Below are 25,944 nucleotides of genomic sequence, written 5' to 3'. Positions count from 1 at the left end.
CACACCATTTCAAAGGGCAATGGCTCAGCAGTGGCAAAACTCACCAGTCATGATCCCCCTAAGGGTCCCTACAATGCTAGAAAATTTGGTACTGCTGAGCCATTGCCCTTTGAAAAGATGTGAGATTTTGGAAAGTGAAATAGGGAGGCAATGAAATCCTATGGGGGATTTTACCAATTTTGGACCCCTGTAACTCTGGTTTGCAGAGATGTAGGGACCCCATCTTTGGAATCCAAGTCTAGCCAGTTGTACGCCGACAGACTGACTTCCGCAAACCCAGGACGACCAGGAGGGCAGCAAACAACACAAGCCGCAGCTAGTGCCCAAAAGGGAATGGTATCGGCAGTGTCCTTGGAGTGGGAAAATTTTCTGACACCCATGCAGCAGCACACAGAACAGCAAGCGTGCAGATCCACCTTCAACACTGATCGCCTGGAGAAGATGGTCAAGGACTACATGTCAGATGGCGTAGCTGTGTTGAACAATCCATCTGCACCCTTCAACTATTGGGTATCGAAGCTAGACACCTGGCACAAACTGGCAATGTACGCAATAGAGGTGCTGGCTTGCCCGGCAGCCAGCGTTATGTCGGAACGCTGTTTCAGTGCTGCCGGAGGCATCGTCACAGATCGGCGGCGTATCCGCCTCTCCACAGAAAATGCAGACCGTCTGACTCAAATTAAAATGAATCAATCCTGGATTGGAAACGACTACGCAACACTCCCGGACCCCAACCAAGTAACATGAACAATGAACATCTGTGATGGGTTAGCGTTTCCGGTCCCTGTTTATTGAACCTCTCATCTGTATTACATTTATGACTGCATGGCGTCAAAATGCAAATTGCTATCCGCAAGCTTCTTGTCCTCATGCAAGGCCTGGGTTGTTGTGTCTCAAAGCGTGGCCTTCTCCTCCTGCGCCACCCTCCTCCTGTTCCATCACGTGTGCTGCTGCTGGGTTAGCGTTACCGGTCCCTTTTCCAGGAACCTCTTATATGTATTACATTTATGACTGCATGCCGACAAAAAGCATGTTACCTGTGCAAAGAAAACAGACATTTCCCGCATTTAAAAGACAGTTTTCCCTTTGAAACTTTAAAATCGATTTTCTCAAAAACTATAAGCTCTTTTTGCTAAAAAAAAATTTCCTCTTGTACCCACTCACAAGGTGCACATACCCTGTAAATTTGGGGTATGTAGCATATAAGGAGGCTTTACAAAGCACGAAAGTTCGGGTCCCCATTGACTTCCATTATGTTCGGAGTTCGGCCATGTTCGGCCCGAACCCGAACATCTAGATGTTCGCCCAACACTACACGTGACCCGTTCGGCCAATCACAGCGCTAGCCGAACGTTCGGGTAACGTTCGGCCATGCGCTCTTAGTTCGGCCATATGGCCGAACAGTTTGGCCGAACACCATCAGGTGTTCGGCCGAACCCGAACATCACCCGAACAGGGTGATGTTCTGCAGAACCCGAACAGTGGCGAACACTGTTCGCCCAACACTAGATGGGCGGACCCATGTAGGGTATATATAGAATGAACATGGCGGACTGCTCCATAAGTTAAAACCCTCCTGATGAAGGCCATCGTTTAGTGGCTGAAACGCGTAGAGGTGGTGAGATATCGTTGAAATCTGTGGGCAACGCAGTTACAGGACTGGAACTGGGCTTGCAGTTAAAGCGCGCAGCTGCTGCCCGCATGCGAAGTTCCAAGATCTTGTGGTGACGTCACCTTATGTAGCTAAGCCCAGTGTAGCCCAGCCGGGCGGAAGTACTGAGAGCAGCCCGCTAAATCTTACTGGCGGAAGTGACGTGCCTTGTACGAGTCCGCTGGCGTGGAGCAGGAATCTGGAGTTGCCGTTATTATCATTACGACTCATGAGGAGTGCGGAGGAGTACTATCTTCACTGACAACCTATGTGGACGTATATGTACAGGAACACGTGAGTTCTATATATTCTGCTTAAGCACTAACAGCATTGAAAGCGGTGTGCTTACAACCAATATTTTTTCAAGGAACAGTCTGTGCATCTTTGCTATCGAGTTGGTGCATTTATTGTTCATACAGGTGCTGGATGGAAATCTGTCTTTTTGCAAGGAAACTGCTATTGACACCGTGAGCACGGCATAAGGGACATTTCTGCAATTGAGATAGGCCTTTTTTCTACACTATGGGCTCTATTCATAAAACCTTACCGCAAGTTTTCCGCTCAAAACAGCGGATTTTCCCGTCCATTTAGCAAAGTGGACATTCATAAAAGCTGTTCCCGCATGAAAATCTACAATCCCCCAGCAGAGCGAGAAATTTCCGCCTTCTCCAGTGTTTTTCTAGATTTATCTAGAAAAAAGTAACAAAATGGCCATTCATAAAGATTAGAGGAAGCGGTATGTGGACGGGAAATACCGCTTCCTCTGATTTTGCGGATTACATACAAGTGAATGGGACAGACCTCCCAGAGAGAGCAGTGCACGGAGGGACTCTGCCGGCTGAAGTGTTTCCGCATGCCTTCCGACAGCTTACCGCCAGCTTTCAGCGGGAGATCTCCGCTCTTGCATCGCAGCTTTCAAGATTTCTTTGAATGACCACCCAGAAGTGTAAAATACCGCTGCGGTATTTTCCCTCCAGGAGTTTTCTCGCAACAACTTTTTTATGAATAGAGCCCATTGTGTGCTGTTAAATTTTATGGCCAGGTTTTTCATCTTTTATGGAAGGGCCCTTCTTAGTATGTGTGGTGTGAAGGAGTGATTGTTCCATGAGGGATTGCTGATGTTTCATGTTTATTGCTGATGACTGATGCTCAATGCGGACTGTTTTAGGTTGCTAAAAATAAACAAATTTGGGGATTATCTAGCGCGTGTTAATTGTGTTAAAACTTCATTTCGCTATTTTGAGGGGTGGAGGGATTTCCCCTTTTTAACACGCAGCTGATTAGTTGTTTTTATCCTCCTTTGCGCTTGGTTTATTTGCATAAGGATTTGAACGCTTGCCTGACAGCTATATAAAAACTTTTATATGTGTGTACACAAGAAAACCTCTTCAGTGTTTTGAGCATTGAAAGAACACTAATGATTTTATTTAGAATGATATGCCACCTTAGATGTGGGTTAGCGCAGAATTGTATTGATAAACTTTCTCTAGATCTCTAAGGATGTAAAGGAGGAGTCACCTCCCAGTAGGCGGCCTCTACAGCATTAAATTCGGGCGCACACGTCACTCCGTGTAGCCCCTGATGAGTTGCTAAGCAACGAAATGCGTAGGGCGGAGCCACGGAGTAACGTCATCACGCTTGGACGCAGGCTGGGATACCGGTGCACGGCTTGGCGTCTCAGCTGCGTTTTCTATAGACGCATGGTAGACTAACATTGGGGGTTTCTTTGGCTGCCTTACGGGAGCAGAATCCTTCTATCTGTTATAGTGTCACCTGCGCAACACTGTTTTTAATTTTTTATCAATAAATACGGAATCACACTATTGGAAGCCGGTCTTCCTGTGTGTTTTTTACCATTGCAGCCCTAAAAGGAAGGAAACTCTCAACCAGATCCGGACCGGACAACAGAGGACTAGCTGACAGCCTAGAGGGCGACGGGGGGCCATATATCCCGAATGCGCTTAGTGGTCTGTTGGCAGACCCCAACATCCGGTGAGTGGACTCCTGAAGGGGGGCATGGTATATGCCTATAACTATGTCAAGAGCGCAACTGTAAAACTTTATACTTGTGCAGGTAGTCTATTCAGGTGCAGCGTCTGTTTGGAAGCACTGCCATTCCCTTCTGCTGTACAAAAACTTAAAGGGGAACTGAAGTAAGAGGTATACGGAGGCTGCCATATTTATTTACTTTTAATCAATACCAGTTGCCTGGCAGCCCTGCTGGTCTATTTCACTGCAGTAGTATCTGAATAACACCAGAAACAAGCATGCAGCTAGTCCTGTCAGATCTGACTTTAAAGTCTAAAACACCTGATCTGCTGTATGCTTGTTCAGGGGCTATGGCTAATAGTATTAGAGGCAGAGGATCAGCAGGGCTGCCAGGCAACTGGTATTGCTTAAAAGGAAATAAACATGGCAGCCTCCATATACCTCTCTCTTCAGTTCCCCTTTAAGTATACTTTAGGCTAGCTGCCTCCATGGGCGTCAGCTTGCATTCAAATTTTAGAATTTTGATTAGTGTTCAGCACAAAATTTGCATTTGATTTGTATTCAAGGTGTGTACTTAGCCTCAGAGGGGCTGTGCACATCTCTGGAGCCTTCACTTCACTTGCAGCCTGTGAGCGCTGCCGATTGTTTGCTGTCTTTTTGAACAAATGTGTATACCATTTATGGTTACCTGCACCAGGTAAGGATAATGTTTTTAACTTTATATTAGCTATGGTTCACTGTCGAATATGCTTCACTGTTAGACTAGTTTTTGGTTTTAACCTTTGATTAACTATGGTTCACTGTTTGAACATGCTTCACTATTATATATGCTTCACTGTTAGATTAGTGGTTAGGTCTCTCCCGTGGGGGCCCATCATCGCCATGGGAGAGTCTATTAGGGATAATTTGTGCACAACTTATGCTGAAGCTAACGCCCTCCTTTTACTGTACCTATTTTGAATGCAAGGTGTGTAATCTGCCCGTTATTCGAGCTCTGCATACTTGTGCAGGTAGTCAATTCAGGTGCAACGTCTGTTTGGAAGCGCTGCCATTCCCTTCTGCTGTACAAAAAATTCCTATAAAAAAAAAAGTTTTCTGTCCTCCTTATGCTATTTGGAAGCGAGAGTGCTCGCTTTCAGGACTAAAAATTTTTTGGGACTGTGGCCAAATAGTAAAACTACAACTACATACATTTTTTAATGAAATAAACACACATTATTACATTTAAAATTAACCATTTACCTCCCTCACACAAAAATTACCCAAATAAAATTTTTAATGAAAAAAATATGACAATTAAAAAAAAAACATAGTTACTTAAGGGTCTGAACTTTTTTAATATGCATGTGAAGAGGCTATATTGCGAACATTTTTTTAATTATAAGCTTGTAAATAGTGATGGACGCAAAACTGAAAAAATTCACCTTTATTTCCAAATAAAATATTGGTGCCATACATTGTGATAGGGACACAAAGTAAATGATTGAACCGGGATAAATGGGCAAATAAAATACATAGCTTTTAATTATGGTAGCATGTATTATTTTAACGCTATAATGGCCAAAAACTGAGAAATAATGAATTTTTTCCATTTTTTTTCTTACTGTTCCTTTTAAAATGCATTTAGAAAAAATAATTCTTAGCAAAATGTACCACCCAAATAAAGCCTAATTGGTGGCGGAAAAAAACAAGATATAGATCAATTCATTGTGATAATTAGTGATAAAGTTATTGGCGAATGAATGGGAGGTGAAAATTGCTCTGATGCATAAGGTGAAAAATACCCGCGGGCTGAAATGGATAACCTTCCTGGTGGTAACCCCGAGTCAGGCTCGGGGTTAAAAATCTGCAGCTGAGAGCGGTAACCCTGAGCTAGACTCGTGGTGACTGCCACAAGGTCTATGCTGAGCAGGGGCGTAACAATAGACCCTGCAAGGGATGCAGCCGCAGGGGGGCCCAGAAGCCACAGTGGGCCCTGTCCTGAGAGACTGACAACTAAGGGCAAGGAGAGAAAAACACTTTCTGCACAATTGTTATAATAACTGCATCTGCTTAAGCCACTGATAAGGAATCGTACAAAGTTTTGCAGACAAAGATTTGTAGACAGTCCCTATTCAGCGTTCAGCAGGGTCTTGTGTATAGCGCTTCTACCCCCAGCCTTGTTACCCCTCCTCAAGTGCTGTGTTCTGTAGCAATGCTTGAGGAGTCTGGGCACGGAGAGAAAAAGCTTTCTATTTTTTGCACATTTGTTCTAATGACTTCATCTGCTCAGCCACTGATAAGGAATCAAGCAAAGCTTTGCAGACCAAGATTTGTAGACAGTCCCTATTCAGCGCTCAGCAGGGTCTTGTGTACAATGCCCAGCCCCCAACCTCTCTACCCCTCCCCAAGTGCTGTGTATTGTAGTGATGCTGGAGAAGGCTGCAGAGCCGGTTCTGTGTAATGAGTTGAGGCTGGGAGCAAACTCGTCTGCCAGATTTCAGTATGTGTTTTCTGCACACCATGGGCCTGATTCACAAAGCCGTAATAACTCTTATCACAGTCGCGGTAGCATTTTGCGCACGCTACAACGCGCGTAACGACAGATGGCAATCTCACTACAGGGTTACAGCGCCACCTGGAGTACGGAGGGAGAATTGCAGCGCTAGATCCCAGGGAGGTGAGTAGGCGCAGGGGCTGCCGCAGGCTTTCTGATGGCATGATTGTTTTGTGGTTTTAGGGTCTAAAAGCGTGCAAATAAAATGCACTGCATTTAGACCCTAAAATCTGGAAATAATCATATCACCAGGGAGGTTAAAAACGATTTTACACTATTGGAGCTTTTCAGTTTTAGTGTCAGCGCATCACGTGTTCAGTTGCCAGTCCCCCCATATTCCATTTTATCCTACCTCTGGACTGATTGGAGGACTTTAGGGTGAGTGGGGGCACATTGGGGGGGGGGGGGGTGTCCCGGCACAGATGGTGATCACGGTTGAGGTAGCAGAGATGCACTGGAAAGGTGGGGGGCATCAGTGTTTAGTTTGATTACGCTATGTGATGTTCTCTCCTTTCCTATGACGTGTTGGTCTGAAGGTCGATCTGATCATGGAGCTTTACCCACCCCTCCCCTGTTACAGTAGTTTGGACTTTGGAGGAGCCTGAAAGGGTGATATTTTGAACTGTACCCTGAAATCTTAGACTGTGAGTGCAATCTAGATAACGATTGGTTCAACTATGCATTGTCTACAGTTTTGCATAGATCAGCGCACCACATATTTTTCTGTTTAAAATTCTCATAGCGCACACCTGTGTGTTCTTTTTTGCTGGCTTCAACTCAGAGGCACAACTAGAGGGGAGCATCCCCTGCGATCACAGAAGGGCCCAGAGCTGTGGGGGCCACAACTATTAATCTTCCCTTCCTCCCATACAGGGGGATGCTTCACATCATGTGGTTTTGTGGCTACACTTGTTATGGGTGTGAAGATGGCCACACTTGTTATATGACCCTTGTGAGATTGGCCCAAGGTCGTGATGGGCACCATGGGGAGGCAAGGGAAGGGGTGAGAATATCAGGGGGGGTCAGAGTTTTGCTGGGGGGTGCTCATGAATTGCAGTTAAGCCACTGCTTCAACTGTTTGCTGTTGCTGTCCTACAATGGTGTGCTCCCTGGTACTGTAGCTCCCTGCCAGACCCGCCAGTTTATCCAACGCCACACCTGCAAAGCGCAGGATCATCCACAAGGCAATCTTGGGAGGGGCCTGGTACTTAGTGGGTGTCAAATGGTCCACCTGGCAACTTCTCTGACCCTTCTCCACCTCAGATTACCAAAAGGACCATGAAGAGGGAATATATACCTTGCCTAGGGCCCCACTCCACCTTAGTCCATCTCTGCACCTGCCCCTGGGCCTACTTTCCATCTCTCATGTTAACATTCAGGCTGTAGGCTTTAGTCACAAAGACAATCTGCTAAGTATGCACTAGGCCTGCGTGTGTGTGTAAATATATATATATATATATATATATATATATATATATATATATATATATATACTGTGTATATATTACGTATTTATTTGGCTGCTATTGCTCTCCCCACTTTTTCTAACCCTAACACACTCAATGACCAAGTTTGTGAGCTTTGGTGTCCTTGGCATCAATCATTGGTATTTTACCAGCAGTAGTTACATCCAACACAACACAAAGACTGTGTAACAGACTTAAAGAGAGTCTGAAGCGAGAATAAATCTCGCTTCAGACCTCATAGATAGCAGGGGCATGTGTGCCCCTGCTTAACCGCCGCTATTGCGCCGCTAAACGGGGGTCCCTTCACCCCCAAATCCCCTTGGTGCAGCGGGGGAGCGCTTCCTGGTTGGGCCAGGGCTAACACCTGCAGCCCTGCCCCACGCGCGTCTGTCAGCGCGTATCTCCGCCTCTCCCCCGCCCCTCTCAGTCTTCCTTCACTGAGAGGGGCGGGGGAAAGGCGGCGATGCGCCGCTGATAGACGTGACTGGAGGCAGGGCTGCAGCCGTTAGCCCTGCCTCCAGGAACGACCAAGTCTGCGACCAAGTGTTGCAGGGGGGGGGGTTGGGGGTGAAGGGACCCCCGTTTAGCGGCGCGATAGCGGCGGTTTAGCAGGGGCACACATGCCCCTGCTAACTATGAGCTCTGAAGCGAGATTTATTCTCGCTTCAGAGTCTCTTTAAGCCGAGCGGGGCCAACGCATAGAAGGTGGTGAGAGCCCTCAGCGGGAACCCATGCTTTACGCTATGTGTGCTAATGTGCTAACATGCTTAAGCCACTAACCACAAGCGCTGTTAACATATGCTCTGTGTGAAATCTGCCTGCATAACGGACATTGCTGACAAGTGTGTAACAAGCGCACAGCCATCATACAAGGCAAGCACTGAAAACTGGAGACTCAGTGTGCATAGAATGCTGGTTGCAGACAGCTAATTGATACTCCCGGGAGCAAAAAGACTGCCATGTATGTGTGTGAACGCATGCGGTGGGAACCTATATGGGTGGCACAGCCGGCTGTGATTCAGCTTAGGTGGGGCATCGCAGATCTGCTATTTCTAATGGGTTTGAGGGGCATTTTGTACTAGCATTTGGAATAAAGTATACAGTGGGTTGCAAAAGTATTCGGCCCCCTTGAAGTTTTCCACATTTTGTCATATTACTGCCACAAACATGAATCAATTTTATTGGAATTCCACATGAAAGACCAACACAAAGTGGTGTACACATGAGAAGTGGAACGAAAATCATACATGATTCCAAACAAATTTTTTTACAAATAAATAACTGCAAAGTGGTGTGTGCATAATTATTTGGCCCCCTTTGATCTGAGTGCAGTCAGTTGCCTATAGACATTGCCTGATGAGTGCTAATGACTAAATAGAGTGCACCTGTGTGTAATCTAATGTCAGTACAAATACAGCTGCTCTGTGAGGGCCTCAGAGGTTGTCTAAGAGAATATTGGGAGCAACAACACCGTGAAGTCCAAAGAACACACAAGACAGGTCAGGGATCAAGTTATTGAGAAATTTAAAGCAGGCTTAGGCTACAAAAAGATTTCCAAAGCCTTGAACATCCCACGGAGCACTGTTCAAGCGATCATTCAGAAATGGAAGGAGTATGACACAACTGTAAACCTACCAAGACAAGGTCATCCACCTAAACTCACAGGCCGAACAAGGAGAGCGCTGATCAGAAATGCAGTCAAGAGGCCCATGGTGACTCTGGACGAGCTGCAGAGATCTACAGCTCAGGTGGGAGACTCTGTCCATAGGACAACTATTAGTCATGCACTGTACAAAGTTGGCCTTAATGGAAGAGTGGCAAGAAGAAAGGCATTGTTAACAGAAAGCATAAGAAGTCCCGTTTGCAGTTTGCCACAAGCCATGTGGGGGACACAGCAACCATGTGGAAGAAGGTGCTCAGGTCAGATGAGACCAAAATGGAACTTTTTGGCCAAAATGCAAAACGCTATGTGTGGCGGAAAACTAACACTGCACATCACTCTGAACACACCATCCCCACTGTCAAATATGATGGTGGCAGCATCATGCTCGGGGGGTGCATCTCTTCAGCAGGGACAGGGAAGCTGGTCAGAGTTGATGGGAAGATGGATGGAGCCAAATACAGGGCAAATTTTGGAAGAAAACCTCTTGGAGACTGCAAAAGACTTGAGACTGGGGTGGAGGTTCACCTTCCAGCAGGACAATGACCCTAAACATAAATCCAGGGCAACAATGGAATGGTTTAAAACAAAACATATCTATGTGTTAGAATGGCCCAGTCAAAGTCCAGATCTAAATCCAATCGAGAATCTGTGGCAAGATCTGAAAACTGCTGTCCACAAACGCTGTCTATCTAATCTGGCTGAGCTGGAGCTGTTTTGCAAAGAAGAATGGGCAAGGATTTCAGTCTCTAGATGTGCAAAGCTGATAGAGACATACCCTAAAAGACTGGCAGCTGTAATTGCAGCAAAAGGTGGTTCTGCAAAGTATTGACTCAGGGGGCCGAATAATTACGCACACCCCATTTTGCAGTTATTTATTTGTAAAAAATGTTTGGAATGATGTAGGATTTTCGATCCACTTCTCACATGTACACCACTTTGTATTGGTCTTGCACGTGGAATTCCAATAAAATTGATGCATGTTTGTGGCAGTAATGTGACAAAATGTGGAAAACTTCAAGGGGGCCGAATGCTACTAAGATTTTTGTATGGTATTTTACAAGTGAAATGAAAAAGTTTGAGAACCCTGCCATTAACGGTGAAGAAGGGCTTCAGTTTACATTTTCACATTTTCCCAGGGAAATCTGTTTTTGACTCCACCCACTTTTTGTAACCTTGACACAGAGTCACTCAATGAAGTTTCTAAGCCTTCAGGTTCCTGGCATCAAAATTGTGTGAATGGAAGCAGTTTATCCAGCAAATAAATCTGATTGGCTGTTTTTGGCTCTGCCCCTTTAGTGAATTTGAACCCCAGTCACTTAATGACCGACTATACCACGTTTGAGACCTCTGCCATTAACAATGTAAGAATGGCAGCAGTTTCAATATCCCCCTTAAAAAACAAAAGGTGATTTTTTTATTGGCTGTTGTAGGCTTCACCCATTTTTCTGTATATTAATTCTATTCACCCAGTAACCAATTGTTTCAAGTTTGAGAACCCTGCCATTTAGGGCCCGTTTCCACTAGTGCGGTGCGAATCGCCGGGATTCCACCGCTGACGAAATCGCATGCGGATGCGATTCCACGTGCGTTTTTGTCGCGATTTCGCATAGGCAGAGTATATGCGAATTTAACCATGTCACTGCCTGGTTCAATTTACATTACTTTTCATGCGAATTCGCATGCGAAATCGCGGCAAAAAACGCATGTGCGTTTTCCCTATTAAATACATAGCCTGCGAATCGCCTGCATTCCTCACGCAGGCGAATTCTGCAGGCTCTACCGTGCAGAAAAATCCTGCACAGAAAAACGCAGGAAAAAACTGACAAGTGGAAACAGGGCCATCCACTTGTATTGGTTATGCGAATCCGCATGCAGAGAACGCATGCGGATTCGCTCTAGTGGAAACGGCCCTAATTGTGTAAGAATGGCTGCAGTTAATATTTTCCCATGTAAAAAGTTAGTTGTTTTTTGCTCTGCCTACTGTTTCTAACTTTACTTAAGTGTATGAGCTTTGGGGTCCTTGGCATCAATAAGTTGCATTTACCCACTGAAATTAAACAAATCTGATTGGCTGCTTGTGGCCCGCCCCCTTTTCAGAATTTAAACCCCAGTCTCCCAGTGACTGACTGTACCAGATTTGAGGCCTCTTTCATTAAGAGTGTAAGAATGACAGCAATGTAAATATTCCCCTTGAAACACAATAGGTGAATTTTGATTGGCGGTTGTAGGCTCCGCCCATTATCTTGAATATTACTTTTCTTCACTCATGGTTAATGGTTGGGTGGAGCCATTTATTGTCAAACGACTATGTTTACCCTTTTTAAGTCAAACTCACTACACAAACAGCCCAAATTACCCTGATCAAAAGTTGACATACCCTGGTGATATTGCCTAATAAACATGCACACAACTTCACACAATTGGGTTTTAATGGCTATTAAAGGTAACGATCTTCACCTGTGAACTGTTTTCTAGTAATTAGTTGGGGTGTGTTGAGGTCAATTAGTTTCTAGGCTCCTGGCAAATTCTTCTGTCCTTCATCCAGTGCTGTACTGATGTTTACTGGATTCTAAGTCTGAGGAGTGCAAAAAGAAATAGCAAAGGATTTGTGGTAAAAGGTAGTTGAACTCTATAAAACAAGAAAGAGATATAAGAAAATATCCAAGGCATTGAGCATGGCAATCAGCAGTGTTTAAACTCTAATTAGAAACAATTAAGTCAAGAGTTCTTTCTTCCTGGGGTGTTGTGGGGAGGGGGGGAAGGTGCGGATGGGCTTACCCAGCGGTGGCAGGGTCTGGGGGGCTTGACTGCGCCTCAAACCCCCCCCCCCCCCCCCTCACCCCACCATCAGTGTGATTGCTCCCAGGACATGCAATTTGCACCACAGTTAAGTAAATTCACAAAGGTAGGGTATCTATCCTTTGGGGGGGAGGCAGCATGGGTGGTCTCCCCCTGGGCACCGGCCATGTCCGGGGGGTTTGCCGGCCATGTTCTCTCGTCCCCCCCTCCCTGAGGGGCAGTTACAGCACTCCTGGGCAGTGGATGCCTTGTGGGGGTGTCTGCACTGCCCTTCATTTCTTGTGGGTACAAGGAGGCCAACACACAGCACCCCTGTTGAGATGCAAAATATTGCATAAAACAAGGGTGGCCATCGGGATCTTCACACCCATAACAAGTGTAGCCACAAAACACATGATCTGGAGTATCAGAGAAAGGGAAGGTTAGTAGTTTGGGCCCTCCACACCTCTGGGCCCTCCTGCAGTTGCAGGGACTTTTCCCCTCTAGTTACGCCCCTGCTTTCACCTCTAAGCAACACAAATGTCAGTCCAAAACGCAGTAACCTGAAATAGCTTCTCAGCAGAGCTGCTTACTGGAAACAAATTCCCTTTCCATGCAAACTGACAGAACCTGCTGGACAGACCTCTCCTCCAACTCTTCCTCCCCAGAGACTTTTCTTAGCTCTGTGTTTAACCCTTTGTGAGTTAGATAGGCAGAAGCCCACAGAATCTTGGAAAATTGATCCACCCAGGACCTGGCGACCAGACGCACCCACCCTGCTCTACATCTGGTCAGCTCAATACCCAAAACCAAAGATTTAAAGAGGAACTTTAATCCAGGATTGAACCTTATCCCAGTCAGTAGCTGATACTCCCTTTCCCATTGGAAGTCTTTACCTTTTTTCAAATAGATAATCAGTCTGTGTGGCTGATATTAAGGTGAAACCCCTCCCACAGTGTGATGTCATGACCATGGCCAGTTTCTGTCTGTGAACCTCATTGCATTGTAGGAAATAACTGCTGTTTCCAACTGCCAAGCAAACAGTATCTCTCTCTGTGTATAGGGGCCTGATTCACAAAGCGGTGCTAACAGTTAGCACGCTGGTGAAAAGCCCTTTATCATGCCTAAACTCAGTTTAGGCATGATAAGTTTAGGTGTGATAAGTTTAGGTGTGATAAGTTTAGGCATGATAAGTTTAGGTGTGATAAGTTTTTAGGCGTGATACGTTTAGGCGTGATAAGTTTAAGCACCAACTGGGTTAGCACCGCAGTGCACAGCTGATCAAAAGTTTTGCGCTAGCAAAGTCTGGTGCACTTTGCATAGAGTTTAATGGCGCTGCTTTGCGTGCAGGACTTTGCATGCAATCTAAACTTATCTAAACTTAGCATGCCTAAACTTAGCATGCCTAAACTTAGCATGCCTAAACTGAGTTTAGGCATGATAAAAATGGTTATCACGTCTAAAGTCTCTAACTGGGTTAGCACCGCTTTGTGAATCGAGCCCATGGACTCTCACTAAGGCCTAGATCCCACTAGAAAGCACAAAACGCTATCGCAATCGCTAGTGATTTGTGATAGAGTTTTTCAAGAAATTTTGGGAGGGATTTTGCTCCTATACACTCCATTAGAATGGAAATGCTCCCAAAATGGTGCATGTTCTGCAATTGCGATTTCCTTAACCTCCCTGGCGTTCTATTAAAATCGCCAGGGAGGCTGCGGGAGGGTTTTTTTTAAATTAAAAAAAAACTATTTCATGCAGCCAACTGAAAGTTGGCTGCATGAAAGCCCACTAGAGGGCGCTCCGGAAGCGTACTTTCGATCGCCTCCGGCAATCGAAAGTAACAAGATAGGCCGCAATGAGCGGCCTATCTTGTTTTGCTTTCCTCGTCGCCATGGCGACGAGCGGAGTGACGTCATGGACGTCAGTCGACGTCCTGACGTCAGAGCCGCCCGATCCAGCCCCTAGCGCCGGCCGGAACTGTTTGTTCCGGCTGCACTGGGCTCGGGCGGCTGGGGGGACCCTCTTTCGCCGCTGCACGCGGCGGATCGCCGCGGAGCGGCGGCGATCGGGCAGCACACGCGGCTGGCAAAGTGCCGGCTGCGTGTGCTGCTCTTTTCAGAATGAAAATCGGCCCAGCAGGGCCTGAGCGGCGACCTCCGGCGGCATACCCCGAGCTCAGCTCGGGATTACCGCCAAGGGGGTTAATCCCAATCGCTCTACTGGAATCAGTACCATCCATTTACATTGGCAGAGCGTTTAGGGAAATCGCTAGCGATTCAAAGCACTCTCTAAACACTCAAGAGGGTTCCAGGCCTTGCGAACATTCCGCACAGATCACCTGGCAGAACTAAAGATGTCACCACCAGTGATACATTTCAGGATGTAAGAAAGAGAAAGTTCCCTATTTTTGAATGGAGTCCTGTATATAATTAAATATATACTCGGCACGATTACCCCCACGCCAGGACCACTCTATCCACATGTAAGCCATTCCAGCCATTGACTGTAACGCACTTTATTGTATGGTTTGCACAATATTTTGTATTATATCATTAGATAGGTATTGGAGTTGCACAGATTGTGGACTGGGACGCATATCCGGATTTCTGGGTGTGGATCGCAGTCCGCAATCCTTATCATTGTTTTTTACACAGATTTATTGTCAGTTTCTTTTGCACTGAGCACTTTATTATTGTTGTTGGCTGGCCATGTCTGCATGGTGGTTTATGGATTAATATATGTGACTACTTGATTATTAGAAATTCCTTGGCGGTCCCTTTATTGTGGGACATATGGGGGCATTTTTATTGATTTTATTTGTATGTGATTGTGTTATAATAAAGATTTTTCAATTTTGACACATGGTTTTTGGAGTATATATTTAATTATATACAGGACTCCATTCAAAAATAGGGAACTTTCTCTTTCATGGAAAAATGTGTACGTTTGTCCCTAGAGTGGAGAACCGTGAATAATAATGTGATAGTGCTCGTTCCATAGATTCAGTTTACATTTCAGGATGTAAATCAGGGAGAGGGAAGATTTTACAATGGGCAAAAACACTGACTAAATAATCTATAAATGAATATTGTAAAAGAAATCTAAGCAATTTTATTAATGATGTTATTTTCACTACAGGTTCTCTTTAGCTTCTGCCACACCTGACAATCAGCAAAAGCCTTTCTTTTTACATTTTTCATTATAGTGGTTCTTTAAAATATAAGCCCTACTTCAAAAATAAGCTATAGTTACAGTTCATAAAAAAGTAAATGAAATTAAGTGTCCAGGCAGCTACATAACATTGAAATCAACTGTCAATATGGTAGACTGCAGCAGAGGAAAGCAGACACCCCCAAAAGAATCACACTCAACCCCCTTCCCAGTCATTGACTGCAGTTATGATTCTACTCACCTCAGTGCCACACCGATATTACACTGAATGACACATTTTAGTGCAGTTGCTGAGAAACCTTGAATGAGATGGAGGAGGAGGAGGCAGGATAATGCAAAGTGCTTCCAAAGAAACAAAACTAAAACGTAACATTCTCTTTCTAGGAAACTGAAACTTAACATTTTCTTTCCATGATTTTAGTGTTCTTGAATTGATGTGGGAGCAGCACCAGCTTTTATTTAGTTTTCTTACTGATGGCAGAGATTTAGGGCTTGATTCACTAACCGGTGATAGATCAGTTATCAGGTGTTAAAGGGGAACTGAAGTAAGAGGTATACAGAGGCTGCCATATTTATTTCCTTTAATCACTACCAGTTTCCTGGCAGCCCTGCTGGTCTATTTCTCTGCAGTAGTATCTGAATAACACCAGAAACAAGCATGCAGCTAGTCTTGTCAGATCTGACTTTAATTTCAGAAACACCTGTTCTGCTGCATGCTTGTTCAGGGGCTATGGCTAATAGTATTAGAGGCAGACGATCAGCAGGAGGGTCTGGCAACTGGCATTGCTTAGATGGAAATAAATATGGCAGCCTCCATATCCCTCTCACTTCAGTTGACCTTTAAGGCTTTACACGTGCAAAATTGGGTGCTAAGTAGTTTGCATGTGCAAAGCAGCTTTTCACTGCCGTGCTAACACTTAGCACCCTTTAGTGAATCGAGCCCTTAGTGTCCACCCCAGTGGTATTTATTTTTTCAAGTATTTATATAACGCCGACAAATTACGCAGCGTTGTACAGCGTTTATTGTCTTGTCACTAACTGTCCCTCAGATGGGCTCACAATTTAGTCCCTACCATAGTCATATGTCTATATCATGTAGTGTATGTATCATAGTCTAGGGCCAATTTAGGGGGAAGCCAATTAACTTATCTGTATGTTTTTGGGATGCGGGAGAAAACCGGAGTGCCCAGAGAAAACCCACGCAGACACGGGGAGAACATACAAATTCCTTGGAAATGTTGACATGGCTGGGATTTGAACTGGGAATACAGCATTGCAAGGCAAGAGTGCTAACCACTATGCCACCGTGCTGTCCAAAGATTGTCCAAAGATTGTCCAAAGATTGTCCAAAGATTGTCCAAAGATAGTCCAAAGATAGTCCAAAGTGGACCTGAACTCTGAACATCCTCTCTGCTCTAAAAGATAAGCAACAGCATAATAACCTTTAAAGAAAAACATTTCTTTGTTACCGCTGATACAAATCCTGCAATAAATATGCAGTGTGACTACTTCCTGCTTTCATGGAAGCAGGCATAGGTTTAACATACTGTGTTTACAAATTAGCTGCTCTGCTGTGGCAGTCAGCTGACACCGCTGAGAGATCAAATTACAGTAGTGATTAGTCACAGACGAGGGGGGAAATAGACAGGCGCCAGCAAATTAGAAGTGCCAACATATTCCATGGTGCTGTACAGAGTAAGAAACAAATATGGGGTACATAATGATACAGACAATGGTATACAACAATAAACAAAATTGGTAACAAAATACAGAATCTGTAATTACAGATAGAAAATTTAAAGCGGATCCGAGATGAAAAACCAACTATAACAAGTAACTTGTCTATATATCCTATCTAACGTTTAGATAGTTTACACAGCAAATCTAGCTGCAAACAGCTTCAATAGAATATGATTACTTCTTCCTGTGATACAATGACAGCAGCCATGTTGTTTGTAAACACAGCAAGCTTATTTGCATCTTCAGCACACAAAACCTAATCCCCCCTCCTCCTCCCTCCTCCCCTCTGCCTCTGAAATCTCTGGCTAGTAATACCTCCCCCTCCTCCTGCCCAGACTGAGCTCCCATGAGCCCTCGCTACAGTGCCAAGGCTCCCTGAAATCCTGTGGGCGAGGCTTGTTTAGTTTATAGGGAATTAGAGTATTAAAACAAAAAAAAAAGTATTTGGCTTGAGGAATGCCCTATAAACTATATGAAAGGAACACAATTATGCAATGAGTAAAAGTTCATCTAAGATCCACTTTAAAGTACACCTGACCTGAGGCAAAGCTTCCTAATGCTGGGTATACACAATACTTTTTCCAGTTGATAGATATATTCGATAGATAATTCCCGTCATGTCCAATATTCCTTGCGATCGATTTTCCGCTCGATTTCTCATAGAAGTGAATGGAAAAAGATAAGAAAAATGATCGGAAGATAAGAGCATCGAGCGCAGAATTGAGTGCAGAATCGAGCGGAAAAAACGATCATGTGGAAAATCTAGCGGAGAAACGTACCGCGTGTACCCAGCATTAGGTAAGCAAGATGCAGACAAGACAAGACACAGAACATTTATATTGCACTTTTCTCCTGACGGACTCAAAGCGCCAGTGCCACAGCCACCAAAGGGAAATCAGGATCATTTGGGAGTCTTGCCCAAAGACACCTAACTGTCTTAAAGGGAACCAGAGAGGAAGCACCCTTGTGTATTTTACCATGTATATCAGTAAGAACATTAGAGAAAACACTTACCATGCTCTCTGTTTCCTCCTCACTGCTAAAAGTGTCTGTTAACAGCAGTCACAAGAATCCCAGACTGAGCAATTAAATCTGGCTTTGCTGGGAATGATTATTGCTGAGTCATTATAGCAAAGCCACAAGGGGGCAGGCTTGGGCTTGAAATAACACCACAGAAGACAGACTTAACTATAATCTTTCTGTAGCAAAGCTAGACGGAGCAGCCTGACTTCTCAGTCGGGGATTCTTATCAGACGTGATAACAGTCGGATTACACAGAGAACAATGAAACAAAGAGCAGATTAGGTGTTTACTGTCATGTTCCCACTGATTTATAAGGTAAAATACAAGAGGGTGCTTCATCTCTGGTTCTCTTTAACTGGCTTGAGACTCGATTCAAACCCTTGTCAAAGGGCAAAAATTCCACATCAAAGGCAACAGTTTTGCCAGCAGTTGCATCCTGATGGGGTAGCGGCCTGTGTGGGCCGCCCCGGGTGTCAGGGATAGAGGGATGCCACCTGTGCCGCCCTTAGTATGGCGATATGGAGAGCTGAGCGCTTGGACAAAAGCCACTAATCATTAATCATTAAAATCATTAAAAATGATGTAATGATGAAAATATGGAATAATGCACATAAGTTTTAGCCATGTGTCTTCTGACTTTTCTTCCCAGTTTCTCCATATACTGCCTGATGAAGCGGGACTGTGCCCACGAAACGCGTTGCAAAGTGGAGTCTTTTAATAAATGTTATTTTTGATATAAAATAACGATTTTCTGTCTGTATTTCCTTGAGGGAGGCACCTTTGTTCAAAATGTACAACATTGTCTAGTCCGCCCTGGGTGGAGGGGTGTTACCCTGTTCTTCCTATCTACAGAGAGCGACTTCTTAAACCTGAGTTGGGTCAGATAATCATTCTCCCCACCTGCGATTATAGTGGTTGCCTATATGGTAACCCTTGTTTGTGAGTATTATTTCACATTCTTATTGATACATTGTTAATACCTAAATTACTACACAATATTGGGCTCTCGGTTCTCATACTTCTCTCCTTACAAGACCTAATATAAGGGGTGTCTGTAATAAATCATCACTGGGTGTCAAATACCCTAGGTACCCCACTGCTTACCAGTGTGCTATCCAGCTGACCCTAAGCACAGAGGTATGTTCCTGCTGGACCCACATATGGCTTTCCATTCCTCTCCGGGTTTCCCCCGATCCCTGCATGCACTCCTTGAAAAATTTTCAGACAAGAATAGGCAGGCATGCTGTTCCCTTCTTTCACCCTTCCTTACTTAAATAGACTCTGTAACAGAATGTTGAGCCTTATTACTTCTATCCTATAAGTTCCTATACCTTTTCTAATGTGCTCTGGCACACTGCAGCTTTTTCTAGTCGCACTGTCTCTGTAATAAATCTTATCTTTTTTCCTCTGTCGGCTCTGTCGGGCTCAGGCTGGAATGTGTGGAATGTGCAGCACTGCTTGTGATAGGCAGAAGCTTTACACACCGTCTCCAAGCTCTGCGTGAGTCACAGACCTAGTTGTTCTCAGCCTATCACTTGCCATGTCTTTTGTTTGTGAACACTGCCTAAAACTGGCAATTACAAGCCAGGATTGCAGCAGGGAGTGGCAGAAACAGCACAGCGGGGCCCAGGAAAACATAAGGAATAGAATGGTATGCTTTTTATTGTAATAATTTTAGAGTACAGATTCTCTTTAAGGCAAGTGAACGGGGCGAGGGAGAGGAGGGAATGGGATGGTGATAGGAGGTAAAATTACTGCAAGCCTGCCTCTTCCTGTTTGAAAATTTGACTTTAGCCAACAGTCACATTTTTCCTGGAGTGATTATGGTCAGAAACCAAGGGGAATGAAGAGAGGAACAGACAATGAACAGAGGTAGGTACAGTTGTGTCAGGGAGCAGCAGTGCTTGGGGAGCCTGGCGTAGACTTCATGAGAGTCTGGGGGTGCTGGTGGCAAGTAGCGGACATCAGTAGTGTGTTGCCGGTGCTCAGCACTGAAGTGGGGGACAATCAGCGGATGTCGGTGGGTGAGCATTTGGCTTGGAAGAGGTACAGCAGTGGTCGGGAGAGTGCCAGGGGCTTGGCAGATTACACAGCAGGTAGCAGAGCTGTGCTGGTGATTGGTGATAGTCAGTTCCACAGCACAACATCTCACTCCTCCATCACCCCACAGGGAGGAGCAAATGTTCAGGCGAATGACTGTTATTCACCTGACCAAGGCACTAGGGACGATCGCAGAAATTCCTCCAATAATGCTTCTGGGTTGACTTCTGAAGTATTGGATCAATCAGAGAATACAGAATTTTACTGTGGTAATCGGAATACCATGGGAATTTTAGGCCAATCACAAGACTGAGGAACACTCGCTAGTATCTGAGTTTTGCGATTGGTCTAAAAGGACTGCGGTAATCTGATTTTCGCAGAAAGTATCTGCATTTTCTGATTGGTCCAATGCTTCCATAATCTGTGATTGGGCTAAGAACACCACATTGCATTAAATTGGTATTCTGCGAAAATCTTATTTCCATTTTACAGGTTGTAAATGCATAAATGTAAATTCCACAGAACCCGAACGAGTATCCCTTCTTATCACCACGAATGACATATGGGCCCGTGGAGAGACGGAGTTGTGAGAAAAGAAGGAAGCTGCAGAGAAAGAAAGCTGAATTTTACAGGGGGTTGAGTCACAAAACTTTAATCTCTAAATGATCTTGTTTCTTTGCCACCTCAACTATAAAGGTGCGTACATACGCCGTATTTTTACAAGCGACGGGTCCGTCAGACCCTCCCGCGGAGCTGTCGTTCTGCCGACAGAATCACGTAAGTACAGGCTGTCGGCAGACTGATAAGACTGTTTTTGACTAATCCACATGGCAGATCAGTCAAAAACATTCTCATCTGTCTGCTGACAGCTTGTGCACACGTGCTACTGTCGGCAGAACGACAGCTCCGCGGGAGGGTCTGACGGACCCGTCGCTTGTAAAAATACGGCGTGTGTAGGCGCCTTAAGCAGACATAATTCATGAAATGAAAAGATAAGGTGACAAAAGACTGGTAAGGAGGGATAATACATGGGATAGACAAATAAGGGGAGATAAATAATCCATGAGCTAAGGGAGTTGATTCACAACACCTATCTAAAGCATTATCTCCCCTTATCTATACTAATTTATGAATTATCTCCCCATGTCTATACTATCGCATGAATTATCACTCCTGTGGGCCAATTAAAAAAGCAGAGATTTGCGGTAATACATGGATTTATACAAAGTTCTGCAAGTAAAGGTTCATACACATTAAAGTGTACCCAGGGCCAGTTCTAGACTTTTTTCTGCCTGATGCAAACATGTGAGGATGTGCCCCCCCCCTCCCATTTTCTCCTAGGATTTGAAATGGTCGCATAGAACTTGACAATTTACCCTGCTTCATTAAATGTTCTCACATGACATGCTGCAGCTCAACACAATAGCACACTGGCTGGCTGTGAGTCTGGGACAAACAAACTGCTCACCCCCAGCCACTCCATTCCTCCTCAGTCAGGACAGCAGTGCCACCTCCTCCCTACTGCTGTGCAAGTCAAATGAAACGCTGCGGCTCTCCTGCCTTCCCCCTCCTCACTCACTGCCAGACTCCTCACACAGCACAACAAGCTGCTTTTCCCCAATGATGACCTCTTCACTTTGCTCTCCTACTCTGACTGCATGCTGTTGTGTAAACATAGTACAAACATGCTTCCCCTGTAATCTCTGCTGCCTGATGCAAATGTTTCACCTTGCTTCATGAGAGAACCGGCCCTGAGTGTGCCTGAGATGGTACACTGGCCCTTATTCATACTTACCTGGGGTTTCCTCCAGCCCCATGAGCACCAGGGCTTTCCTCACCGTCTTCTCTTCAGCCCCTCCATTCTGCCGCTACGACTCTCGGTAATCTGGTCAGTCGCCGCCAGTTGTGGGCTTTTGCACGTGTGAACACCCGCTGCACACACACCAACCACGATCCCATCCCCTGGAGCGTTCTGCGCCTGCACAGTACTACTACGCAGGCATAGAATACTCCAGGCCCTGGGAATGTGACGAAAGGTGCCGCGCATGTGCAGAAGCCCGCGACTGTCCGGATTACCAAGAGTCATAGCGGCAGAATGGAGGGGGCGGCGAAGGAGGCCACGGTGCTCATGGCGCTTGAGGAAGCCCCAGGTAAGTATAAATAGGGGCTAGTGGACCATCAGAGAAGCAGATAACACAGGGGCAGACACAACATTGCTTCTGCTATCTGCTCACTACATCCTATATATCCCTGAGGCTACATTGCAGAGACAACACTGTACAGATGCATCCGTGTTCTTGTGCTATGCAGGGAAAAGGGCACAGAAGTGACATCATGTGCCAGGGTGAGTGTAGAGAACAATGCTCTCGGGCAGGGGCGTAACTAGGCCCCACCGGGCCCCCCTGCAGAATTTCTGAGCGGGCCCCCCCCCGGGCCGTTTTGTGGAGGTTGGAGGGGACGCAGCATGAGGGAAAAGCCATGCAGCAATTCGGCGGGGAGGGGGGAAGGTCCCCCCCCTCCCTCACTTTGGGGCTCTCCCCTCCGCCTTAAATCTAAGTCCGGGCAGTGTCTGGGCAGCGGCGGGCAATCTTCGGGTGATCCGGATAGTAGTTATCCGGATGACACCCTGTACTGCTGTGCTGTGCGGGCTGGGAGGAGGATCAAGCTTACCCTCCCACGATGCGTTCCTTAAGGGAGGAAGTGTTTGAAGTCACGTGAGCGCCGAGTGGAACGCATCGTGGGAGGCGCCGAGGGACGGCCGGAGAAGACGTCAGAAGGGTAAGCTTGATCCTCCGCCCAGCCCGCACAGCACAGCAGTACAGGGTGTCATCCGGATAACTACTATCCGGATCACCCGAAGAATGCCCGCCGCTGCCCAGACACTGCCCGGACTTAGATTTAAGGCGGAGGGGAGCGCAGAGGGGAGAGCCCCGAGGTGAGGGAGGGGGGGGACCTTCCCCCCTCCCCGCCGAATTGCTGCATGGCTTTCCTCTCATGCTGCGTCCCCTCCAACCCCCACAAAACGGCCCCGAGCGGGCCCCAGGGGGGGGGCCGGGCCCCCCCGCGGGTGCAGGGGCTGCAGACCCTATTGTTACGCCAGTAAGCTTGATCCTCCACCCAGCCCGCACAGCACAGCAGTACAGGGTGTCAACCGGATAACTACTATCCGGATCACCCGAAGATTGCCCGCCGCTGCCCAGACACTGCCCGGACTTAGATTTAAGGCGGAGGGGAGAGCCCCGAGGTGAGGGAGGGGGGGGACCTTCCCCCCTCCCCGCCGAATTGCTGCATGGCTTTCCTCTCATGCTGCGTCCCCTCCAACCCCCACAAAACGGCCCCGAGCGGGCCCCAGGGGGGGGCCGGGCCCCCCCGCGGGTGCAGGGGCTGCAGGCCCTATTGTTACGCCAGTGCTCTCGGGTGACCATCATCAGCCGAATAGACCATCCTCCAAAAATGAAAAAGAGGCGACACTCAACTGGCTGCAAAATAAGTTTTTTGCAATTATGGAACAAACACTTGGGGAGATTTATCAACACATTACCGACAGTTTTTTCTTCTTAATCTGTTCCTACCAGCAGGGAGAACAGTTCTGCATGATAAGAACCTTCTTAAATCCTAGGTAATAATGACAATTTAGCATGAATTTCTAGAGCTGCACTACAGTTAAGAAAAGTGCAAATCCATCCCTAAACTGGTGCAGAATAAGAAGTGCTTGATAACAGTTCTACAGATGTAGAACTGCAGGCTATACATGATTGCAGAGTGTAGGCCAGACATGATTTGTGATGTGCTCCTCCCCCCTGTTGAATTCCTCCTCAGAGCTTGCTGCTAAAATACAGCAGGTGTGTTGGTTACCGCAGCAACAGCAATTCCCCTCACACACTGCACTGTCTGAGAGACCTTCCCAACTCCTCCTATTTTACAACAGTCTTAGAAGGAATCTGCACTATCTAATGATTTCTTAAAATGTCTGAGACAATGCTGCACGGATTTCTAAAAACCTGCCAATATTTTGTCTCAGACTCTCTTGATAAATCTGGCCCACTGTTTGTTCCGTAATACAGCATCTTTTGCAGCCAGTTGAGTGCTGTCTCTTTCTCATGTTTGGAATATACCTGAACCGTAGAGCAATCCGGTGTAGGCCAGGCACCGGCAGACACCCAGTACAGGCGTATCTGGGCGCTGTTTTCTGTTGAATTTTTCTACACGGAATAGACCAGCCTGGCTGAGGCCAAGGCATTGGACAGCTAGATTCTTGACAAAGGTGGTCGTTATCGGCTGCCTTAGTCAAGTTCCATGTAGCGTGTGTAGGAGGCTTAAGGCTTTACATGTGTCAGGGCCCTTCCACACTGAAGCGGTACGGTAAATTAATGCACCCCACCGCTGCCTAAGGAAAGTCTATGGGGGAGTTTACACTCCTCACGTTGCGGTACGCTGCGCTGGAAGTGCCCTACCTAGTGCGTTTCCAAACCGCGCGGCTGCTGCGACAATCTGCATTGGACCGGAAGTCATGTAAATCTATCTGTACTCAAAAAACCTGCTGCAGTTTTCAGTGTTGCACATGCACAGAAGCGTATTTTAGCAATACGCTTCCGTGCACATCGATTACCCAACAGGAAGTGAGTGTCGCTTCTTGCTTGGCCGGATGCCAGACGGGGACTACCTCATACTAACGTGGTAATCCCCGGAGGTGTATTTTTGGTTGCACCGCCAGTCTATAGTGTGAAGGTTCAACCCTCCTGGCGGTCTATTAAAAACCACCAGGGGGAAGCGCAGCAGTTTTTGTTTTTGTTTTTTAAATCATGTAGCGAGCCTAGGGCTCGCTACATGATAGCCGCTGTGCAGCGGCATCCCCCCACCCGCTTCGATCGCGTCCGGCGATCTGCGCTCAGGAAATCCCGTTCAAAGAACGGGATTTCCTGGAGTTCTTCCCCCGTCGCTATGGCGACGGGCGGGATGATGTCATCGACGTTGTGACGTCATCGGGAGGCCCGATCCACCCCTCAGCGCTGCCTGGCGCTGATAGGCCAAGCTGCGCAAGGGGTCTAGGGGGGGGCTTCACTGCGGATAGCAGCGAATCGGCGCGGAGCGGCGGCGATCGGTGTGCTCACGCAGCTAGCAAAGTGCCAGCTGTGTGCAGCAAAAAAAGATTATGCAAATCGGCCCAAAAGGTCCTGAGAAATCCTCCTGCACGGCTTACCCCGAACTACGTTCGGGGTTACCGCCAGGAAGGTTAAGGTGAGATAATTCATGAGATAAATTGTGTTAATCAATTCCATAGGAAGGTGGCTGAGGAAAGAAGCAGATAGAAAGAAGCTGCAAAAAGAAAGGAACAGGAGACAAGTACAAAGAAAGTGAGAGGCTGAGCAATGACGATATCACACGAAAAACACAGGATGTGTCCCTTGATTGATGCTGTGAATGAAAATGCTGTTGTGACCCAGATTAGTCCTGACCACAGTATAGATCCTGCTTACCTTCTAGTCACAGTCCTGGTCTAGTGATCAGAGGTCCAGCCAACTGACAAGCTGCAAAACAATCCTTTAATATTAAACAGAAAACAGGAAATCCACCGAGATTCAGAGAAACGAAACTAGCTTTACCTTTGCTGTTTGCCAAGTGATGCAAGGATGCCAAAGCCCGCCCCACGGCATAACTAAAAGGGGCACTCTTCAATGACTATACTGTAAATCTAATTACTGCATACACTGAAAACCTTGGTCTATGTTAGACAAGGGAAGGCTGAAAAACAAAAATAAAATGGTAAAAATGCTACATTTCACTGACCTAGGCCTCTTTCACGCTACTAAGGACATTGCTGTACGATTTTCACATCGCATTGTGCTGTGTGCTTTGCAAGGTACAGCTTTTTCCATCTATGCTCATG

The 25,944-nt window shown here is 46.2% G+C and overlaps 1 protein-coding gene across 1 annotated transcript in view; it reads right to left on the bottom strand.

The window, feature by feature from the left end:
- The window catches only part of LOC137524281 (interferon-induced very large GTPase 1-like), a 47,825-nt gene extending 22,213 nt beyond the window's left edge, over nucleotides 1–25,612 (bottom strand). The window contains exons 1-2 of the mRNA XM_068243960.1: nucleotides 25,535–25,612; nucleotides 11,763–11,880 (exon numbers count right to left, since the gene is read on the bottom strand). The gene's annotated coding sequence lies outside the window, so the exon portion shown is untranslated. The remainder of the gene's footprint in view (nucleotides 1–11,762; nucleotides 11,881–25,534) is intronic.
- Nucleotides 25,613–25,944: the final 332 nt, after the last annotated feature.

This window comes from Hyperolius riggenbachi, chromosome 7 (genome assembly GCF_040937935.1).
Source record: "Hyperolius riggenbachi isolate aHypRig1 chromosome 7, aHypRig1.pri, whole genome shotgun sequence".
NCBI classification, from domain to species: Eukaryota; Metazoa; Chordata; class Amphibia; order Anura; family Hyperoliidae; genus Hyperolius; species Hyperolius riggenbachi.
This window is presented reverse-complemented; position numbering and strand designations above follow the sequence as displayed.